The sequence below is a fragment of the Nomascus leucogenys genome, chromosome 16, assembly GCF_006542625.1.
Source record: "Nomascus leucogenys isolate Asia chromosome 16, Asia_NLE_v1, whole genome shotgun sequence".
NCBI lineage: Eukaryota > Metazoa > Chordata > Mammalia > Primates > Hylobatidae > Nomascus > Nomascus leucogenys.
In genome coordinates this window covers 38,785,197-38,809,306 of record NC_044396.1, presented here as the reverse complement: position 1 = coordinate 38,809,306, position 24,110 = coordinate 38,785,197, and the positions used below count along the sequence as shown (strand labels likewise).

The window sequence follows — 24,110 nt, the reverse complement described above, 5'->3', positions numbered from 1 at the left end:
CTGAAAAAATAAATGGAAGTCAATTTCATGTAATTCACCACCAACATGAAAATAAACAAGTAGGAAAAAATGCTGAAGAAAAGTCAATTTAACAAATTCTCAATCCCATTAATTTGTCTCTAAGACAAAAACTGTTAAAATTATATATCAAGAATGGAGCCTTTACACATATATATATGTTTTGTGAGTCTTGCAGGCACACAGTCATATTGTTTTAAAACAGGAGAAATCTTTCCTCAGACTGAAAGTAACAGTCCCCTTCTTGTGGACTGCCTATGATTTATGTGTATAGAGAACCTCTCTGTTATAGTTATTGGAGAGCTATCTTGCAAGGCCTATGGATGTCAAAAGCATTCAGATCAGCTTCATATTCTCATCCTGAAAACAGTAATAAGAAAAAAAATTATCAGACTGTAGAGACTGCGTGCCAATTTGACAACCCTGCACAGCTCCAATGATCTTGAAGGCAAGCGCTGCTGTGCATGTTGTGGCAATTAATCGAAACATAAACCTTAGGAACCTTCCTTTAATAGCTTTGTATCATATCATCAACATCAACAAGCATACTAAGGCAAAGATAATCGGGTATTCTTAATATGAAATTCGAAGAAATTCCAGAAATCCTTTTATCCAGCACTACTATAGGTAAAGAAGAATGAAAAAATCTCTTGCATATTGCTAAATAATCTTGGCAGTTGAGGTGATTATGAATTAAGGCAGTCTAAAAGTTTAGTTTGTAGTTCTATTTATTAAGAAACTTCTTTAAATTTTATTCCACCAAATACGTCTTTAAGTACACAGCCTGTAGCCACCTCTAGGTCCATTTGGAAGAGAGCCATGATTCGCCCGTTGAGAACCATCACTGACAGTTTGGACATGACAGCTTTTCTCAGAGAAACTTTCCTGGACCATCATTCCCATGGACGTGCCCATGGACCTTGCCTGGACCTGTGCACTCTCCATCCTCTTTCTCTAGTTTCACTCTGCAATTGGAATGTTAGTCATAGAGAAGTTCTGCCATAAAGGGATTATGCCTAATTTTGTTTTACTCTACATTTCCCAAAACCAATTACCCACAAGATTCTTTTATGCCATAATATATATATTAACATATGTGGCACTGCAGTTTGCAGGATACATTCTGGGAAACTTTCAGCAATAACATTTATTATAGATGCAATTTTTCTGAAGCTTCTTACATTATTTTAAATAGAGTCATTGGATTTTATGGCTGTAAGTACTTAAAATGATCTAGTTCAGAGGCTTCATTTTACAGTTGATGTAGGGAATCACAAGGTCACACAGCCTATACAAATCACTGGTCTGGCACGTGAGGACTATGTTCTTCCAATTCCTAGGCCAGGCCAGGGCTCTCTTATGTCACCAAAAGAAAAATAATCCCTTTTGCATTCATCTTGAGAAATAGTTGAAAGAGCAAGGAATTTGAAGTGAAAGACCTGAAGATGATTTCACCATATGTTAACTATGTGCCCTTGGGCATATAGATTCCTCTTCTGGAAAACAGATGTTTTAATCATGCTTTATCTCTTTATCTCATGGAATATTTGAGAAGTCCAAAGAAGCTAATAAAATATATGAAGGCACCCTCTACAACATGGAGGGCTAGGAAAGTATTGGCACTCATCAATTGAAAATTATTGTGGCTGTTGTATTTTATTGGCCTCCATTTGGAAAAGATTAAAACTCTAACGTAATTTTTGGGAATTAATTTTATCAGGCTATCGTTACTATGTCTTGCTAATGGAGCTGTAGCTTGTGCTTCCAGATAGGAAAATAAGGAAGCTGGATGATTTGACATTTTGTAACTTACATTCATTCTTTTTGGAAAACAGCATACTTCCTAGTATAAAAAATTGAAAACTTGAAATGATGAATGCTCTTAATGAATTCAAAGAGGAAACAGCCTAACATTCTAACGACATAAAAAATTGGGGCTTAATGTAAAATATTTATATGATTTCCTCTAAGAAGGTAGCATTCTTAGCATCAAGAATCTTCTCTTACTTAATTTTAATGAAAACACAGAACTTAATGTCGTTACTATAGCATTGCAGAAGTATGTTTTGTTGAAATGAAATGCTGTATGTTATCAAATGGTATCCGAATTTATCATTGTTGTTTTCATTTTTATTTTCTCCAAATATTCCTTTCTTGACCTCTGTATCTGTAATTTTATTCTACAGTTCTAAGTTCAACTGATTTGATCTATGCCAAATGAACAGGAATACTCTTTTCTTCAGTATATACTGTGTTTTCATTTTTATTCCTTGCTTCAAATATTTCTAATTCTATAAGATACACTGATGCATGTTAATGAAAGCCAAGACTTACCAAAATGAAGCAGTAAATTTCATCTCATCTGGACCTCAGCCAGACTCTTTTTTTTTTATTATTATACTTTAAGTTTTAGGGTACATGTGCACAACGTGCAGGTTAGTTACATATGTATACATGTGCCATGTTGGTGTGCTGCACCCATTAACTCGTCATTTAACATTAGGTATATCTCCTAATGCTATCCCTCCCCCCTCCCCCCATCCCACAACAGGCCCCAGTGTGTGATGTTCCCCTTCCTGTGTCCATCTGTTCTCATTGTTCAATTCCCACCTATGAGTGAGAACATGCAGTGTTTGGTTTTTTGTCCTTGCGATAGTTTGCTGAGAATGATGGCTTCCAGCTTCATCCATGTCCCTACAAAGGACATGAACTCATCATTTTTTATGGCTGCATATTATTCCATGGTGCGTGTGCCACATTTTCTTAATCCAGTCTACCATTGTTGTACATTTGGCTTGGTTCCAAGTCTTTGCTACTGTGAATAGTGCCGCAGTAAACATAGGTGTTCACGTGTCTTTATAGCAGCATGATCTATAATTCTTTGGGTATATACCAAGTAACGGGATGACTGGGTCAAATGGTATTTCTAGTTCTAGATCCTTGAGGAATTGCCACACTGTCTTCCACAATGGTTGAACTAGTTTACAGTCCCACCAACAGTGTAAAAGTGTTCCTATTTCTCCACATCCTCTCCAGCACCTGTTGTTTCCTGACTTTTTAATGATCACCATTCTAACTGGTGTGAGATGGTATCTCATTGTGGTTTTGATTTGCATTTCTCTGATGGCCAGTGATGATGAACATTTTTTCATGTGTCTTTTGGCTGCACAAATGTCTTCTTTTGAGAAGTGTCTGTTCATATCCTTTGCCCACTTGTTGATGGGATTGTTTGTTTTTTTCTTGTAAATTTGTTTGAGTTCATTGTAGATCCTGGATATTAACCCTTTGTCTGATGAATGGATTGCAAAAATTTTCTTCCATTCCGTAGGTTGCCTGTTCACTCTGATGCTAGTTTCTTTTGCTGTGCAGAAGCTCTTTAGTTTAATTAGATCCTATTTGTCAATTTTGGCTTTTGTTGCCATTGCTTTTGGTGTTTTAGACATGAAGTCCTTGCCCATGCCTATGTCCTGAATGGTATTGCCTAGGTTTTCTTCTATGGTTTTTATGGTTTTAGGTCTAACATGTAAGTCTTTAATCTATCTTGAATTAATTTTTGTATAAGTTGTAAGGAAGGGATCCAGTTTCAGCTTTCTACATATGGCTAGCCAGTTTTCCCAGCACCATTTATTAAATAGAGAATCCTTTCCCCATTTCTTGTTTTTGTCAGGTTTGTCGAAGATCAGGTGGTTGTAGATATGCAGCATTATTTCTGAGGGTTCTGTTCTGTTCTGTTCCACTGATCTATATCTCTGTTTTGGTACCAGTACCATGCTATTTTGGTTCCTCTAGCCTTGTAGTATAGCTTGAAGTCAGGTAGCATGATGCCTCCAGCTTTGTTCTTTTGGCTTAGGATTGACTTAACAATGCGGGCTCTTTTTTGGTTCCATATGAACTTTAAAGTAGTTTTTTCCAATTTTGTGAAGAAAGTCATTGTTAGCTTGATGGGGATGGCATTGAACCTATAAATTACCTTGGGCAGTGTGGCCATTTTCACGATATTGATTCTTCCTACCCATGAGCATGGAATGTTCTTTCATTTGTTTCTATCCTCTTTTACTTCATTGAGCAGTGGTTTGTAGTTCTCCTTGAAGAGGTCCTTCACTTCCCTTGTAAGCTGGGTCCTACGTATTTTATTCTCTTTGAAGCAATTGTCAATGGGAGTTCACTCATGATTTGGCTCTCTGTTTGTTATTGGTGTATAAGAATGCTGTGATTTTTGCACATTGGTTTTGTATCCTGAGACTTTGCTGAAGTTGCTTATCAGCTTAAGGAGATTTTGGGCTGAGATTATGGGGTTTTCTAGATATACAATCATGTCATCTGCAGACAGGGACAATTTGACTTCCTCTTTTCTTAATTGAATACCCTTTATTTCCTTCTTCTGCCTATTTGCCCTGGCCAGAATTTCCAACACTATGTTGAACAGGAGTGGTGAGAAAGGGCATCCTTGTCTTGTGCCAGTTTTCAAAGGGAATGCTTCCAGTTTTTGCCCATTCAGTATGATATTGGCTGTGGGTTTGTCATAGATAGCTCTTATTATTTTGAGATACGTCCCATCAATACCTAATTTATTGAGAGTTTTCTGCATGAAGGGCTGTTGAATTTTGTCAAAGGCCTTTTCTGCATCTATTGAGATAATCATGTGGTTTTTGTCATTGGTTCTGTTTATATACTGGATTACGTTTATTGATTGGCGTATGTTGAACCAGACTTGCATCCCAGGGATGAAGCCCACTTGATCATGGTGTATAAACTTTTTGATGTGCTGCTGGATTCGGTTTGCCAGTATTTTATTGAGGATTTTTGCATCGATGTTCATCAAGGATATTGGTCAAAAATTCTCTTTTTTTGTTGTTTCTCTGCCTGGCTTTGGTATCAGGATGATGCTGGCCTCATAAAATGAGTTAGGGAGGATTCCCTCTTTTTCTATTGATTGGAATAGTTTCAGAAGGAATGGTACCAGCTCCTCCTTGTACCTCTGGTAGAATTCATCAGCCAGACTCTTTTCATCTGAACCCAGCTGGGAGTTGAGTCCTGTGTGCATTCATAGCACCACTGGTCTCCCATATTACTTATCCTGTAAGTCAACTTTGCTTAGATCTGGCATCATTCCCTAAGGAGAGCTGCCAACTCTTCAAGGTGGGAGAAAGGAGTCTTTAGCATTAAAAATACGTGGTTTGCCAATCTCACTAGCTGCAGAATTTAGGACGACAGAATGTTCTTCTCTAGAGACGTGGGAGTTAGAGCTACGTAAGTTATAACCTTCTCTGACCCTCTACTTGGTCAGGGATCTTATGGAATAGAGGACAAATAAAAACATCTAAATAAAATTGGATTCCAAGGGAGCAAATACCTATTTCTTAAATGAAATGGGTAATTTGCTATTGATTATTTTGGAAGCTGCAGGGAAGAAACAATAATCTAAAACAACTGTATTAGTCCCTGGAAGAGAAGCACTGTTCACATCAGACAGGGTCACTAAATGCTAGATGTTGAATGAATTAAAAAGAGTGTGGCTAGATATACATGCATTACTGAAAAAATTAAAAACTACAACAGGAAGTACAAGTGTTTCTAAAACAAAGCAACACATTTCAGTGTATGTGTCTGTTTGCAGCATTACCCAGTGGGCATAAACAATTCTTGAAGCTGTTTGTTGGTGCTGAAATTTCCTCATGATGATCTCGTGGCACCTCTTACTCATCAAATAGGCACTGTGAAATTTTGCCAGATGGTGAGATACAGAGATATTACTGGAGTTGTCAAATCACTGAAACTCTTTAGCAGTAAGAGGCCAACCAGAGTAAAAGTTGCATTCTTTACGCCAATCCTATTCTCTAGCCACCCTGGGATTGGTCTAAATGTTTCCTTAATAAGTATTTGTAATGGCAATTTGAGTAAAATAAGTAATAAAAACATGAGACGGTCTTGTTTTATAAGGATTCAATTGCACACCAGCCTGAAAACAGACACACACACACACACACACACACGCACACACAGGTTTTTGATTCCACCATCAAAAAGCAGCATGAATCTATAACAGCATTTTGAGTGTGGCTGAGGAAGAGTGAAGAAGAAATAGCAACTTTTCAAATTCTGTAACTTGTAACATACACCATTATGTCATTGTTGTTTTGACAGTGAGGGTATCTCTCTTCTTTAACCTGACCCCACCCTACATGACCATATATAATGGATGTAACTTGAAAAACTAAGTGAATGGCCAGGCGTGGTGACTCATGCCTGTAATCTGAGCACTTTGGGAGAACGAGGCTGGTGGATCACCTGAGGTCAGGAGTTTGAGACCAGCCTGACCAACACGGTGAAACCCCGTCTCTACTAAAAATACCAAAATTAGCCGGGCGTGGTGGTGGGCACCTGTAATCCCAGCTACTTGGGAGGCTGAGGCAGGAGAATTGCTTGAACATGGGAGGCAGAGGTTGAAGTGAGCCGAGATCGCACCATTGCTCTCCTGCCTGGGTGACAGAGAGAGACTCCATCTCAAAAAAAGAAAAAAAAAAGACTAAATGAATTAAAATGTGTATTTGCTTTTGAGAATTTTTGTAAATCCTACAACTTCCCATAAAGTAGTTTATGGCATCCTGTGGTGAAGCAAATCCAAGGTTTCCTTGCATTAATGCCTTTCTCTGAATTATTACAGACTCATAAATAACTAAAAGAAAAAAATTAAAAAACTAAACCAAGCCTCTTAAAAAATTATTCACCACCTTATTAAAAAGAAAAATAATCAGTGCAGAAGACTTTGAGTTAAGCAGCACACATACAAGGCACCAATCCATTAGTTACCTTACCATCACCTAATTTGTCTATCATTCTGCCTCCAATTCATTTTACACACTAATTCCCAGTTAATATTTCCAAAGCTCAAAAATATTCTCTCTCTGTCCCCTTCCTCCAGACTTTATCCAGACTCCTTTACTTGGCACTCAAGTCCCTGGATTTTTAAATGCAGGCTGAAATATATTCTTCTGCCTCAGTATCGCCCTTTGCCTGGAGTGCTCATCAGTCCAAGGGAAAGATCTGTCATCCCCAGTTCTATCCTGAATGTGTCTGCCTTTTGGTTTTCTGGAACTCTGGAACACAGTGCCTATAAATAATTATGATTGAATTGCAGGAGATAAATGGCCTCTTGCTTGCCTGGGAGGTCCTCTCTTTCATGGAGAGGTCTTCATTATTCTTCCAGCTATAGCTTTGGTCTATCTGGAAGAATAAAGGTCTATCTCTTTGGTGTAACCTGCATCCTGAAGCTATATCTCATCCTCCTAAATTGATATTATTTCCTCTGAATAAGGAGATGTCTTTTGCATGTAGAAACCTGGAAACTTTAAACTTTATTACAAGTTCTTGCCCTTATCCTTTTAGTATTGCATCCAGTGATCTGGATCTTTCCACTTTAGATCTTATGAAAATTTTGGAACTGAAAAATTAATGCAATGTCAAGACATTGTGCCAACTTAATGGGTAAAATATTTTTTCATGTGTTCTTTATTGGTAATTCTCAAGTCACAAGAAGCAAAAGTCAAAAAAGTTTAAAGATCTTTACATGAGACAAAATACACCATAACTGGTGGGGAAGAGAAGGTGCTGAAATTTCGTAAGCAAATATATTGTGTTTTGGTAAGTACTGGAGACTTTTGGGGAACATTTTAAATCATCAGATTCAATGAAGGATGTGGGCAATGCCTTTGGACACAAAGAAATTGGAAGAACAAAATACATTTTTCCTTCTGCACTGCCCAAAATCTTTCCTTCCAATGGTATATATTGACATATACTGAAAAGACCATTGTATTTATTTGCAGAAAAAAAACAAAGACTGTTCACCAGGTATAGAGGAAGCATAACTGGACTTGGAAGATAAATAGGGTGATTCTGTGATGTGCTGCAAGACACTGACGGATAGGAACAAGACTGAGGAGAATACTCTCACTCTTGTATGTGTGTAGAAAAGTGCACACTCCTGGGGACAGGGAGGAAGCTGCTGCAAAGCCAGATTAATTTGATAATCATGATCTTAAACTACAAATGTCAGTAGCGAGATGTAATAAGATGCTCATGGCATCTTATTATTTGCTTAAGAACTTTCCATTAAATGCCAACCTAGTAATTAATTCTTCTTAATGGAACTTTTCACTGCTTTAATCTCACTTTCAGTGATAATTAACACTTATCAATTCTCACCACAAATGAAAGAGCTATTTCAGAGAAAGGGCTGAACTCAGACACCTGGCACTCTTATGGTGAAGGCAGATTGAGAAAAGGCTAAAAATTATATTTACTGAACTTTTTTTCCTGTCCAAATTAACCAATTCGAATTTAAACAAAGTTTATATATTATAATAAATTAACAAAAATTGAGAACAAAAATCAATGAAAAGTGAAAATTTTATCAGATGAAAAACTTGCATCACCACATATATGCAATGAGCAAATGTGTCTAACAAAGCAGAAAGTAAACAATACAGAAAACTTCACAGTCTCTTATCTACAGAAGTAGATTTTATAATAGATAAAACAAGACAAAACAAATGGCTATGGCAAATGTGACAAACACCATCCTGAGAACAGACTGTAAGCTCCCTGAGAACAAGCTTTCTGCATGCTAAGAGGGCAGACTCCAAAGCCAGACAGGCATTCTTCAAGCCCCTTTTTCTTGCCATTAACCATGTGACTTTGGGGAAGAAATAACCTTTACTGTGCATCTGTTTTTTCATTTGTGAAATAAAAATCACAACTGGCCCAGCTTCGAAGGACTGTTATGAGGATGATAAAATACTTATGCCCACCAACAGTGTAAAAGTGTTCCTATTTCTCCACATCCTCTCCAGCACCTGTTGTTTCCTGCTTTTTTAATGATGGCCATTCTAACTGGTGTGAGATGGTATCTCACTGTGGTTTTGATTTGCATTTCTCTGATGGCCAGTGATGATGAGCATTTCTTCATGTGTTTTTTGGCTGCATAAATGTCTTCTTTTGAGAAGTGTCTGTTCATGTCCTTTGCCCACTGTAACTAGTTCAACCATTGTGGAAGTCAGTGTGGCGATTCCTCAGGGATCTAGAACTAGAAATACCATTTGACCCAGCCATCCCATTACTGGGTATATACCCAAACGACTATAAATCATGCTGCTATAAAGACACATGCACACGTATGTTTATTGCGGCACTATTCACAATAGCAAAGAGTTGGAACCAACCCAAATGTCCAACAACGATAGACTGGATTAAGAAAATGTGGCACATATACACCATGGAATACTATGCAGCCATAAAAAATGATGAGTTCGTGTCCTTTGTAGGGACATGGATGAAACTGGAAAACATCATTCTCAGTAAACTATCGCAAGGACAGAAAACCAAACACCGCATGTTCTCACTCATAGGTGGGAATTGAACAATGAGAACTCATGGACACAGGAATGGGAACATCACACTCCAGGGACTGTTGTGGGGTTGGGGGAGGGGGGAGGGACAGCATTAGGAGATATACCTAATGCTAAATGACGAGTTAATGGGTGCAGGAAATCAACATGGCACATGGATACATATGTAACAAACCTGCACATTGTGCACATGTACCCTGAAACCTAAAGTATAATTAAAAAATAAAAATAAAAAAATAAAAAATAAAGTTCAGGTTTTAGCTTACAATAAATAAAAAAAAAATACTTACGCCTTTGGGACAATGCCTGGCCAATAGTGAGTATAAGCTATTGTTATTATTCCTGGCATTTTTTCTAACGCAGTGCTCTCCAAATAGTAAAGAAAGCACAAAAATATTTTCTTGACATTGTTTATAGATTATTGAAAAAAATCTTCCTGGCGAATTTGTGATATGGCACTAAATTTACATAAACATCTATTTGCATTGCAATATAACCATCGAACAATTATTTATTATTTAATATGTGCTAGATATACACAAAGTAAGCACATAAAAATATGCCTATATAGTAAAGGCAATAATTTCACAAGTCATCATACCCATTCTTGGTTACAAATTCACTACCAATGGAATAAAAGTAAAATAAAAATAAATTATTTCCAGAGGTTAAATATGTGTTTTAGTCAAAAAGACTGGAATAGGCCGGGCGTGGTGGCTGATTCCTGTAATCCCAGCACTTTGGGAGGCCAAGGTGGGTGGATCATTTGAGGTCAGGAGTTGGAGACCAGCCTGGCCAACATAGTGAAACCCCCCTCTACCAAAAATACAAAAATTAGCCAGATGTGGTAGCGGGTGCCTGTAGTCCCAGCTACTAGGGAGGCTGAGGCAAGAGAATAGCTTGAAGTTGGGAGGCGGAGGTTGAAGTGAGCAGAGATTGCGCCACTGCACCCAAGCTGAGGAACAGACTGAGGCTCTGTACAAAAAAATAATAAATAAATAAAGACTGGAATAAGCTATAGACTTTTTTTTTAAACAGGAAAAACAAAAATGGTAACTAAACACTTAAAGTACTGACTGTATTTCCGATACAAATCAACAAATTTACAATGATTTTATGGACTGATAACTATAAATATACCTTTTTACAGAGACAGAAACTGAGGCTTGAAAGAGGCAACTTTACCAAGGCTTCAAACCTAATTAGGCAGGCTCCAAACTCTATTTTTTTTCTCAGATTTTCCCAATAGAGACAAGAAAAATAGAGTCCAAGAGAGACTTGAGTAAGTAGCAATTGAATCAGAAATAGAAACCAGATATATTCTAGAAATGAACATTACATGCTGAATATACTGGCAACAAAAAGTCATAGCAAGGAAGATGCACAGAGCTAGTTGGGTAGATGAAAGGGAGGCATAAGACAGTCCAGCATAAAACATTGAAACAGCAGGAACTCAAAAATGGACTCACTTTAATTTCCATATAGACTGAAAGAAAAGGTAAAATGAAAGGAGATGAAAGATCACAGGAGGAAGTTAGAAAAACACTGAATTAGTAGAAATGACATTTGGGAAAAAATAGATAAAAGAGGAGGATGGTAACTAAAATTTAAAATATGCCATTTGGTTTTAAATATCTTTGAAATTGCAAAAGCCAGAGTGGGCCCTATTTGTATTATTTTCATGAAAAAGATTCTGTCATCTAAAAATGGAACATTTCTGATGGGGCTAGAGAGGTTGAAGCAATCAAGGCCCATGACAACAATCACATTAAGCAGCTAAAAGCAACCCAGTGTCTGCTTATGGAGATTTCACATTTCCATAGAGACTATTGTCCTGGTGTCCAGAGCAGGATTCTCTTGAGCTTCCACTCATAAGCTCAATTATTCATTTCTGAATTCATTTTCTGTTTGTTAAGGTGAGTAAGCATGAGAATTACAGTGAAATGTCCTTGAGAGGAGAACAGATTGATTAGACAGTGAGTTGTTGCATTAGCAAATATATCCGGGCCTCAGTCACTGTATACCTTTCCAGAAGTTCATAAAGAAACTCATATAAAAAGGGGTATTGCGTTCCATCATCATCATCATCATCACCTACCGAGTGCCTCCTTCTGTACTAGATTTGTTAGAGTCCACAGGAGAACTGTATTCTTACTGCTAAATTGATGTGTAGCTTGTCACAGTTGACTTTTATCACCCTCATAGGTATAAGCAGAATTCACAGCAAATATCAGTGATAGCTAAATCATGCCAATTTAATAGATGAGTGCAGTCAGTGCCAGAGTGTCATACTAGACATTTCATGAAACAGTAGTATCAGTTCACTGTTTTCTATTTTAACTGAAAATAAAGGTCAGAGATCCCATGCCCTATCCTGTTTGGTATGCCATTAATTTTAACTTGCCTTAATAACTACTGTATAAATAAACTCTAATTTATATTAAATTCTATTTCTAATGTGGCTTGATAATACTTCATGTGCCATACATGGCTATCAATTATAGAAAAAATGAAATATACCAAACTTCAAAATTATACTGAGAATAATTCCATCTATCTTGGAGGTAACAAAGACAATTTGTGGAAGAGATCGCTAATGAATACTTACCATCATGGAACCGGATAAATATCAGAATGTTGGCTAAAAAGGGAAAATAGAATAAAAATATAGAAATGTGAAAAGGAGAATCTTTGTTTCAACAAATATGCCTAAACAGGGTGAAAGTGAGTATAACGCACCTATTCCAGAGGTTTCCCACATGGGAAGAAAGAAGGACTAATCCAACTGTCAGTGAGTATTTGCCAGAGTCCTCCAAAGAAACAGAACGGATAGAGTATATGCCTGTGCCTGTTTACCTATTATCCACCTATCTATATAATCTCTACCTATCTGCCTAGCTATCTGTCATCTACCTGTCTATCAATCTACCTAGCTATCTATGTAGAGAGAGAGAGAACTAGAGAAACATTGGGATTGATTTGAAGGTATTGGCTCATGTGATCACGCAACTGTGGAGAATGACAAGTCTAAAATCCACAGGGTCAGCTGCTAGTTGGAGACCCAGGGCAGAGCTGACACTGCAGCTCAAGCCTGAAGGCAGTGTGTGGCAAAACTCCCTCCTCCTTGTGGTTAGCCAGTCTTATCCTTCCAAGGTCTTCAACTGATTAAATGTGGTCATCCACTTGAAGAGTAATCTACTTTGCTCCAAGTCTATTGATTCAAATATTAACCTCATCTAAAAAATACCCTCACAGGAACATCTAAAATAATGTTTAACCAAATATCTAGGTACTGTGGCCTAGACAAGTTGACACATCAATCACAGAATGCCTACTATAAACAAGGTTCTGTGACTTTTGTGAGGCATACATGTTATTTAATTTAACCTGTGTGGAGTTGAAAATAACTTCTGGGAATTTAATGGATTTGATGCAAGCTATTTTTCTCATTTTGAGCTTTATGTATAAGTTTTTAAATATCAGACATTGGTGAGAAGCTGGAGAAAAAGTCTTTCTAAATTGAAAAGATTTACAAACATGTTTTGTCATATTGGCTATGGAAAACAGAGAAGAAAATGAAGTCTCTGTGAAGTTCTATTTTCATGAAGTTTTAAAACTCACTGAAATAAAGTGGGAGCTATTCATAGCATTGCTACATGCATTTGAGATTAAACAATCATCAGAAGGTACAATGCAAAGACCAGTAGCTTGTAGAAAAGGAAACCTCAACCTGTTAGCACTGTACTGAATTCCACCCAGCTGACAAAATGGAGAGGAGCAAGGTATAGCGGCAATGCTTGCTTGATCAGGAAAGTTTTCTGCAAGGTAAAGAGGCAAGACTAGTGACTTCTAATTTATTGGAGAACATACTACATACCAAAAGAAAAACACTATTGCATTGCAATAGTAATATAAACCAAGTTCTTACAAACTATGTCTCAAAAAAGAAAATAAAATTGTGAAACAGCAGTATGAAAATGAACACTGAAAGCCCAAGACATCAACCAAAACAAAATCAGCCGTGCCAAGATCACAGTTGGGCAACGTGCCAAAAGACGTTTTCCAACACTAGTCTCTGATCTCCTGTTTATTTGAATCCTGGCAGAGTGTTTGCAGCAAACCGTTCATACAGCACATGCTGTGGGTAGATGTCTTGGCGCTTTGCTTCCTGAGGAAGGGAAAACCATGGAGGTGGTATGATTAAGGATGAAGAGGGTTTTCTAACTTAGGGTTGGATTCATTCACTTATAATTTATTCACACATCCACTCATGTATTCCTTTAACTAATCTGTTTAGCTTTCATCGCTAGAACTACAGGAGGTGCTGTCATGAAACTGCAAGGAGACGGTCACTTCTTGGATTGCACTTCCCGCCTCTGGCTTGAGAAGCACATACTCAGGAGTCGTGGATCCCTGGCTGTACCCCTGCTCCTGCCAGCTACTCCCTGCCTCTCTGCTACAAACAGCCCAGGAATGTGTGATTAGAACCACTCTTGGCTGGGCGCAGTGGCTCATGCCTATAATCCCAGAACTTGGGATGCCGAGGCAGGCGGAACAACTTGAGGTTAAGAGTTCAAGACCAGCCTGGCCAGCATGGTGAAATCCTGTTTCTACTAAAAATACAAAAATTAGCTGGGCGAGGTGGTGTGCACCTGTAATCCCAGCTATTCGGTAGGCTGAGGCAGAAGCATCTCTTGAACCTGGGAGGAAGAGGTTGCAGTGAGCCGAGATCACACCACTGCACCTCAGCCTGGGTGACAGAGCAAGACCATTATCTCATTGCATCCCAACGAGAGGAGAAGAAGGGCAGGATGCATCTATTGTCTCTATCTGAGGTAAATGCAGACTCAGAGAGTCACATAGGCCTTGAGTGGCAGCACAGAGTTGGAACAAGACCCAGCTCTGTTTAGAGCTCTTCATCTTATGGTCAGACAGTCACCTGTGCTCTCCCCGTCCTACACCTCTTCCTCTCCACCTCTGACCTTAGCTGCATTCCACAGGGCTTTGCATTTGTTTCTCAATGTCCACTCAAGGAGAACCTACTAATCTGAGCCCCGGGGAGGCCCTGGGAGCAGAGGGGAAGCTGGAGAGTGTTTGTCTGGCTGCCATCGACATGGCTTTTCTTGCCATTCTCAAACTCCCTCAAAGTCAGTTACAAATCCCTTTTGTAAAGCCAGTAGAAAAGATGCTATTTTTTCTATACTTGGATGGACACTCAAGAGGTGACCTGATAGTACTTAATTGTGTGGTTTCAACAAGTCATTGAATTCTCCCAAGTCTGTGTCCTCCTCCATTAGAAATGGGTGACAGTAGTTCCAAATTTATGAGGTAAACGTGAGCCATGTGATCTGATGTAGAGAGGGCATTTCAACAAGTAGCTGCCTCCACAGATGCTTTCAATCAATGTTAGCTACCATTGTTCTCTTTTAAGTATATCAGGCATATTCTCGTGCAATAATGTATAGCAGAAAGTCTTATTCTAAGGAATTCCACTAAAATATTATTCTTAACAGTGACATAGAAATACTCAGAATTTTGTATTTAGCAAGGTAATCATTGCAAACACAGGCCTTCAACAGCAACAAAAAAGACAATATTGAAAATTTTGTTTCAGGAAGAAAGTGGGTCAGGATGCAAGAATGATTATGTTTAAGGAATAGCAAGTGGCTCCAACAGGCATCCAAGTTTCTACAGGTTAGAAAGCACCAATTATTCTTTTTCCTATAATCAAAAGTTTCTCATCGACAGTGGATTCTGGGCCTATCGCTGATGGTGGGATATGGATTTCTTATTAGGTGTCACAGTCTTATCAACATGCTTAAATAAAATATCAATGTTAGTAGCATTGCTGCATATGATTTTTGCCTGGCAAACAACAATGAACATAAATTTATTTTGAAGTGGAAACAGCTCTGATGGGGGATAAAAATAGTCCAGCTATGTTTATGGAGTAGATTCCACAGAGAACAGGGCGACCCTGCATAACCAAGCTTAGCTAATCCTGTAGGTCTACTGCCAACAGTCCAAGTGTTTTATTCTTGCCCAAGCCAGCAGCTAGGATTCTAGAAGATGACAGTCCTATCAAATAGAAAGTTTTCAAAATAGTATTTCAATAAAAGTATATTTTCCTATACAGGTAACTTTCCGCTCGTGATAATGCTGTTCCTGTGTAGGGCCCTAGGGAGTCCTCCACATTTCCTTAATCCATGTAAGATATTCAATGCTCTACCTAAGAATAGAGGGGCCATTATCTCATTGCATCCCAATGAGAGGAGGAGGAGGGCAGGATGCATCTATTGTCTCTATCTGAGGTAAATACAGACTCAGAGAGTCACATGGGCTTTGAGTGGCACCACAGAGTTGGAACAAGACCCAGCTCTTTTTAGAGCTCTTTCCTTATGATGACCTTGTTTTCTGACTCACCTACATGTGATATATGTGAGCATCTGCCCATTATATGTCTCTGCATATATGTGTGTATTACTCAAAATAACACATGGTGCCATTTGAACTGTAGCATCTTATGGCTATAAGGCACCCTAGATATCAACATATCATCCTTTCAAAGGTAATGTAACTTACACTCAAAGAAATAGATTTCTTTTTTCAAAATCAGATTTCTAATTATTATTAAAGGTGGGATCAAAATCCATCTTTTAGCAATCGATTCTGTATATTATGCTGTAAGTGGCCCTAAAACATACAATTTAACCCTTCATTACCTACTTTATCATTAACTATTGTATTATCTTGACTCTTGATTTATTAACACAGTTGTAATTGCCTTTGCATTCCAAAATATTCAATGTTAACCTCATTATTTATGCTCAATAGGTATTTGTTGTTACATTAAATCGATACAAATTGAAAGTCAAGAAAACAAATCACTGCATACACACACATTCTTTTGAAGCATCAAATATGGTAATTAGATATAGGTCTGTTTGGAAACCAAATCTATTCTCCAAAAAAAAATAATTACGAAAGTAAGCTTCTTAGGTCGGTTCGAATGATCTCAGCTTAGTTCAGTTGCACCCCGTGTGGGTTTACAATGCACGGTAAAAGAATGCTGAACTGAATCTCAAGCAAATTTTGAGTTACAGTGTTGAGGCTAATTAGCTGTAACACCTTGAGTAATTTATCAATTTCATGGGATCCAGTTTTTTAAATTTCAAAAGCATAAGGGTTAAACTAGAAATCCTCATCCATTTTACCTTAAAGGATTTAAATGGACTTCAGTAATATTCATGGATAAGCAAGTATGCCATGCAGATAGGGAAAGGTTACCATTTGCATTCTAAAAACTAACTGTAAATTATAGCGTACTTCTCTACACAAAAACTTGGATACAGCTGTTCACAAAAGCATTATTCATAATAGCCAAAAAGTAGAAACAGGTGAAATACTCGTCAACTGCTAAATGGATGAACAAAACGTGGCATCTCCATACAATGGAATGTCATTTAGCCATAAAATTAAATGAAGTATTGACATGTGCTACACAACATGGATGGACCTTGAAAACATTGTCCCAAGTAAAAATGTCAGTTGCAAAAAACACATATATTGTATGATTCCATTTATATGAAATGTCCAAAATAGGCAAATCTATACAGACAGAAAGTAGATTAGTGTCTGTGTAGAGCTGAGATGGGGCAGTGGGGAGTGACTGCTAGGGTGCTAACAACACCTCGATGGAAAACAAGTCAAGGCCCAATGAGTGTGATGCCAGAGCATTTGGAATCCCATAAACTGAGGGCTCCAAGTCAATGACATTTAATTAAGAATTAACAGAAAAGACTTGTCTCCCCTTTTTGTCCTCCCTTCCTGCTTGTCACCAGCATGCTCTTTCCCGGGGACAGCAAGAGGGAGGAGAAAGCCCTTGGCACCAGTACATTTTCCTCTGAGCCTAATTTCCATAAATCAGAAAATGCTTGCAATATGATTTAACAATTACTAATGAAATCATCAAGAATTTCATATCAGCCACTTATTTTGAGTAGTTGAGAAATAATGAAGCAAACAAAAAAAATTCAAAAGAGCTAATTAGATGAATTTAACTTGTATATTGCAAGGAGAATCATATTTTGCACATTAACTAACAGATCAAAAAGCATGTAATTTTATGCTTAAAAGCACACTTTCAAACACAAGATATTTTAGGCTTTGATTGAAGCTACATTTACACTGTTATGAAGGCCATAATCTTTGCTTTGGGCACCCAAATGGAGAAATTTCTCTGATAATAAGAATTATCTTTCTACTCTATGAACAGTAATGATTTATTTGTAATTATGTGCTATACTGTTTTTGCCTAAGAATGATCCTAGCTACATTTCATAGTAGTAAATTCTTGGGTTAGAAAGAAAATGTTGGCTGGGTGCAGTGGCTCAAGCCTGTAATCCCAGCACTTTGGAAGGCCAAGGTGGGTGGATCACGAGGTCAGCAGTTCAAGGCCAGCCTGGCCAACATGGCAAAACCTCATCTCTACTAAAAATACCAAAATTAGCCAGGCGTGGTGGCAGGCACCTGTAGTCCCAGCTACTTGGGAGGCTAAGGCAGAGAACTGCTTGAACCCTGGAGGTGGAGGTTGTAGTGAGCCAAGATCGCACCACTGGGCTCCGGCCTGGGCTACAGAGAGAGACTGTCTCCAAAAAAAAAAAGAAAAGAAAACAAAGAAAATGTTGACAAGCCACTCACTCCTGAAATTGCAGGACTGACCCCTGTTAGCTATTCATCTCTCCATAATGGATGTCATTTCACTCCCTATTTAGTCAAAATGGACATCATTTTTCCACCATTCTGTCCACAGGTATGTGCCTCCCTGCTGGATGTGTGCCTTGTGTTCAGCCCTACAATGAACCTAAAGTGCTGATCTGTGATCCCCATAGGCTGGGCCTGTGTCCTCTTGTGGGCCTCTGCATCTGCCCTGGAGCCCTAGTAAACGGCTTCTCTCTCACCTACCTTCATTTCGTGGTCTCCACATTTATTTGAATCCCCAGCCTCTTACCAACACTGAAGAGTTAAATCTTTAACTGTGGAAGTTCAAGCATTAAACTTGGACAGCAGAATTTTTTTTTTAAGAGCCAGTCTCTAATCTCGTGATCCACAAGTCCTATGTCGTTTGAATAATGTTTATTTATTTGTTTATTTTTTAAGATGCAATCTCACTCTGTTCCCCAGGCTGGACTTGAACTCCCGGTTTCAAACCATCCTCCAGTCTCAGCCTCCTGAGTAGCTGGGACTACAGGCACACACCACCATGCCTGGCTCTTAAAAAAAAAAAATTTGTGTGGAGATAGGGTCTCCCCATGTTGTGCAGTCTGCTTCATCTGTGTAGTTTTAAAGCCATCACCCCTTTCAGTCAACTCTCCGAAACCCAACCAAAGGGCAAAGGGGAAGGTAAGCATCTGAGTAAGTAACCTAGCTCAGACTGAATGACATTCCAGTTTTTACATTTATCTGCATAACTGTAAAATCAAGTAATCGAGGGCTCTCTGCATTCTGGAAAATGTTTTCTTTCCTGCTGGACTATCCTTGCCAAACATTCTGCCTGCTTGTCACTCATCTGGTGTGTGGAGACACACTAATCATGACACACTTACCCCCCTACATGAGGCTAGACCAACTTCAAGTGCTTAAACTACTTCACACAAAATATAGCAGTAATGAAGTAAAGGAAAATAAAGATAAACAACAACCATAGTTAATAATACATTTAGAAAATGAATTTATTTCATTAGAATGAGAAGAAATATACTCTATGTAGGACAGCCATAGCTAAAATTAGCTCAGGGGAATGACATTTTGCTGATGTTGCTCTTCCCAATCTTTTTTACAAAACATGGCTGTCTGCTGGAAACTGTGAGAATGAGACAAGACCCATACACTTCTTCAGGATCCCCATATGAACACCAGTTAGGGGTGCAGAAGCACCATCTTAATGCTGTGCTTCTAGAACTGGGTTAGGTTACTGACTATGCTACTTTTGTTAGAGCTTTTTAGCATGCTGTCTTAAAAGACTGAATTAACTTACTCATCTTGTAACTAAAATTTCATACCCTTTAACCAAAGTCCCTCCATTTCCCTCACCCTCCTATCCCCTGGCAAAACACCTTTCTGCTCTCTGTTTCTATGAGTTCTTACATTCCACATATAAATGAGAACATGCAGTATTTGTCCTTCGGTATCTGGCTGAAATAAAGCTGGAGGAGGGGAAAGAAAATCTTTAAAAAAGAGACTGAATTACCTATGCTTACCTAAGTTAATATATTATTTACCATGATTTTTAAAGTCTCATTTTTTTCTTTGTTTTCCTACTTTTATTTATATGAAGGATGATCAGTGGGTCCAGAATATGTCTGTCTGATCCTTTCACATAGCTGTTTAGCAAAATAAAATTAAAAAAATGAAAAATGAAAACAAATACATGCAGAGAATATAATCCAGTTAGAAAACTGCTATTTTGCAACCCTCAGTAAAATAAATGAAATTGGGAAACACTAATCAACAAAAGTCCAATTTTTAAATGTGGATCTGGAGACAAACCTGTGTCTGGTCAGAGCTACCCTATGCCATGCATTGCCTGCCTGTACATGACCCATCCCATTTCACAGCTGAACCAAACTTACCACCCACATTAGTTTTAACACACACTAAGGAGATATGCTAGAACCACTGTATACAATAGCAAAATAAAGTTGAAGATTTCCAGTTATCTGAAAAGATTAGATTTTGTCAATTTGGATAATTCAATCAAAGGACACTGTTTGAGTTGTTTGTTTTAGGTTTTGCCTCAATTGTACTATATTGGCTTTGTAAGGTTCTCAAACAAGTTGTACAAGGTGTTTTGCTCAAATGCTTAAATTATGTCTTTGCAGAACCTAAAATTGCTATATATGCAAAGATAAGTTAAATGTCTCTCTGCAAAATGAAAGTAACCCAGATCAGAATTTTAAATACCTATGATCTTAGTATCAGTGAAACCCGTTAAATAAATAGCAATTGATGTATGTAACACTTCAGGAGACTTCTTTGATCACCAAATCTGTCTAGCTGGAGAGAAACGTATTCTGGCATAGAAAACAATATATGGCAATGAAAAGAAAGCAGAAGAAATATGGCATAGAAAACAAGATGACATACTTGGGTCCTAGAATTATTTTGCCAAGGGCTCAGAAGTCAAGGTCAAGGGCTTCTCAGAGCTTACTGCCCATAAATCGACAAGCCTGAGAAAAGCTTATAAATGATATTAATTTCCATGATGACACAGCGATGGAATATAGAGCCCTTTACATGTGTGACAATGCAGTTTTGCAGCGTGGGCTACCACAGTGGTTTGGCAGCACCTCTGGTAATGTTGGACAAAGATTTAGCCTTAGTCTTTTACTGAGGAGAGTACTGCCAATGTGAATATTGGGAACTCCTCCCTTTCTGGTGAGTTAACAACCTTTGTAAGCAGCAAGTCCATTAAAATCAAAAGAATACTACTAAGTGCCTGGTAAGAGCCAATCATGTTAATTCATTTCCCATTAAAGGTAAGTAAGTGATGAAAAGTTACTCCCAGTGGATTTGTAACTGTAAGAGCTTTACTTCTTGCCTGTGCATGTGAATGGGCTAAAGAGGCTTGAAGCACTCACTGGACCCTGCCACAGTGCAAGGCTCTGCCTCACCTGAGGTGCCAGGGCAATGTGAGTGCTGAGCTCCTTATGAAGACAGCCTGCCATCAAGCCAGCAGGGACTGGAACTCTGCTGGAAGACAATATCACTTTACCGCATGAATATAATCTAATGAGATCATTTTAGGTTTAAAATTATTTTAGCTAGCAAAAAACAAAGAGTGATTTGTCCAGTCAGTACCCACGACAGATTTAGGAGATAACTGAATATATATTGAAATAATTACACAAAGTCTTTGGTCTTTGGTCTTGGAAGGAAATAAAGTGTGCCAAATATTCTGACTAAGAGTGTTCTCACTTATAACATGTATAAATTATGAACCTTTTATAAACACAACACTAAAGATACCTAATATTAAAATTGTGCCAAGCATAAATTTTCTTTTGATGTTCATGGAAATACTTCATATTTGATCACATTTTTTGAGTCATTGATAACAGACCAATTAAATAGACGCCAGTTAAACATTCTGCTTACTGGAATACTGGAAAATAAACATTTAGCATATATTGATCTCAAATAACTAAAAATTATTGTAGTTTTCTACAATATTTCTAGAATACAATGTTTCTCCTTTGGAGTAATATAGTAAGACATATTACTTACAGTAATATTGCAGAACAATAAGTCAATATGCTTTAAAAAAGAAATAGGAAACATTAACATTGGAAAAGAGAAACTCCGGACTTATAATAATGAAAATAAGCTTTGTCATCAGTCTCTGGCTCAATATTTTATGAGAGGGGAAGATTTAACTAAGGGCTTCTGTCATGTAAAATTTCAATTTAGCATGACAATTTAGAAATACAAATTGTATTAGAATAAAAAATTAAAGACTGAAAGAAACTATAGAGAAAAGACAGTTTCTAGTTCTTTCGAGTATTGCTTTTGAGTACATATTTCTTGGTGAAAAATTGCCACAGAATAAGACTTTTAAACAAATCACCTTTCTCCTCTAAATAGCAGCATTTACAAATTCACTTTCACTTGCAGTACTTATTAGATCTTACAGCCTAACATAATTTTTATAAAGGAGAGCTGTTGGTGACTTTTATGTTTGATACATAGTTAGTAATCAAGTGCTTGAACCATTTAGCTACTTGACATCTCTCTGAATGTGGCCTACTAATTTAATTATTACACTTTAAGACAATAGCATTCATTTAAGTTTTACTTTCTAACCATATGTGACTCTCTCTCTGGTAGTATTTCCTTTAAAAATTGCCCAGTTAGTTTACAATTATCAGAAAGATAAAGATTGAATTAAAATAGATGCTAAGTGACTACAAATCTTTTTATACAAATCATTCTCGTAACAGTGCTAATCTTGTCTTCTACAATTTGATGGTAACAGAAAATATTATTAAATGATTTCAATCCTTAACTTTTTTCACTAAAGAAATAAAGGAATTTCCATCTTTTGGTTTTCAATCTAGAACATTTTTGCTATGAATATAGTAGAAGTGCATGAAGGAAAAAGCAGCAAGTTGTAGTTATGCAATTACCACACAAAATAATTTCAAGTTGCCTCTGCAGAGCTGAAATAGTACCTTTCTCACAGATGGGATTTTCCGATAAGCAAATGGAATCTGCACAAAACTGGCTTTATTTTTCTGACAGGATGTGTCTTCCTTTACTCAATGGGTGACCCGACATCAGCAATAACAATACCAATGCCTGAATAGGGCTATGAACTTTTCCAGCAAATTTCCAGTGTCTCGGGTAACTTAACTCTGAACATACCCTGACGAGATAACAAATAGATATCTTCTACATTTCCTTTGCATTTACATATCATCAAAAGTAAGAAAAGGCATATAATCTTCATAATCTTAAAATATTTTACTCTCTGTGCCAGGCACCTTCTGTGGGCAACTTCAGATGACTCCCCAGCTTGTCTACCCTCCTTAGCACCTGGGACCCTGACCTGTATGGTCAGGGCACTTGTAATCTCTAGTTCCCAGGGAAATATGGCCAATGGGCAGCATCAACAGAGAACCGAAGAAGGACAGAGGACAATGAGGACAGGAAATTTATTCTCTGTTTCCCCCCAAGGGTCCTCTCAGACTGGCGGGATCCCTGGAGAGAAGACTGCAGTTCTGTGAGTTGATCTACTGTATCTATGGACAAGAGGAGGAGGGGCTTTGACCTCATTGTTTCCTGTTAGAGCCCTGTCTGTCACAGTCTCTTCTGCTGGTTTCTCCTTACTTTGTTCTTTTAAATGTTGGAGTTCTTCAAAGTCATTCGTAGACTTTAATCTTCTTATCACTCTTAGTGATCTCATTCATTCTTATAGATATAAATCTCACCTATAAGCTAATAATTTCTAAATTTATATGTCAATTTCAGACTCCTCAGAGCCCTATACTCATGTATCTACCTATTGATTTGCATCTCTGCATGGAAGGCAAAAAATTTATCTACACTAATTTACATGATACTGAAAAACTGATTTCTGCCTATCCCACCAGTCAATACTTGTTCTATCTCAAGTTATTTCCATTTCAGTAATTTGTACCTACTCAACTAGTTAGCCAAGTCAAACACCTACAAGGTCCACTTTGGTTTCTTCTTATGATTACTTATTAAGTCAAAGCTACTAAAAAGTCCTATATATTTAACTCTGGTAACACATTCCAAATCTGCCAGCATCTATCTGTACATCTACATTACTGTGATGTGTGGTCTAGCCCACTGGCGTGGCATCAGCCTCTGCACAATCCTATCACTACCTCATCCCAAGTCAGATACTTTTTGGTGGCTGTTGACAAGAACAACAATAACAGTAGCAATAATGGGTGGATTACCATGTACCTCCTTAAACCCTTCAGCTTACTGCCTGTTTCTCTAACCTATTCTAAGCTGGCATCTTCTTCATTCCTGAGCTCCAGCCACAGCAGCCTCTAATTTGTCGGACAGGCCAAGATCTTTCCCATTTCCATGCTCGTGTGTGAGTTGTTTCTCTTCTGTGGAATGCCTCTCACCATGGTTTTATGCAGGAGACTG

General features: G+C 37.8%; 1 protein-coding gene across 3 annotated transcripts in view; it reads right to left on the bottom strand.

Annotated features, from left to right (window-relative positions):
• The window catches only part of SNTG1 (syntrophin gamma 1), an 858,007-nt gene that overhangs the window by 790,814 nt on the left and 43,083 nt on the right, over positions 1 to 24,110 (bottom strand). The window lies entirely within an intron of this gene.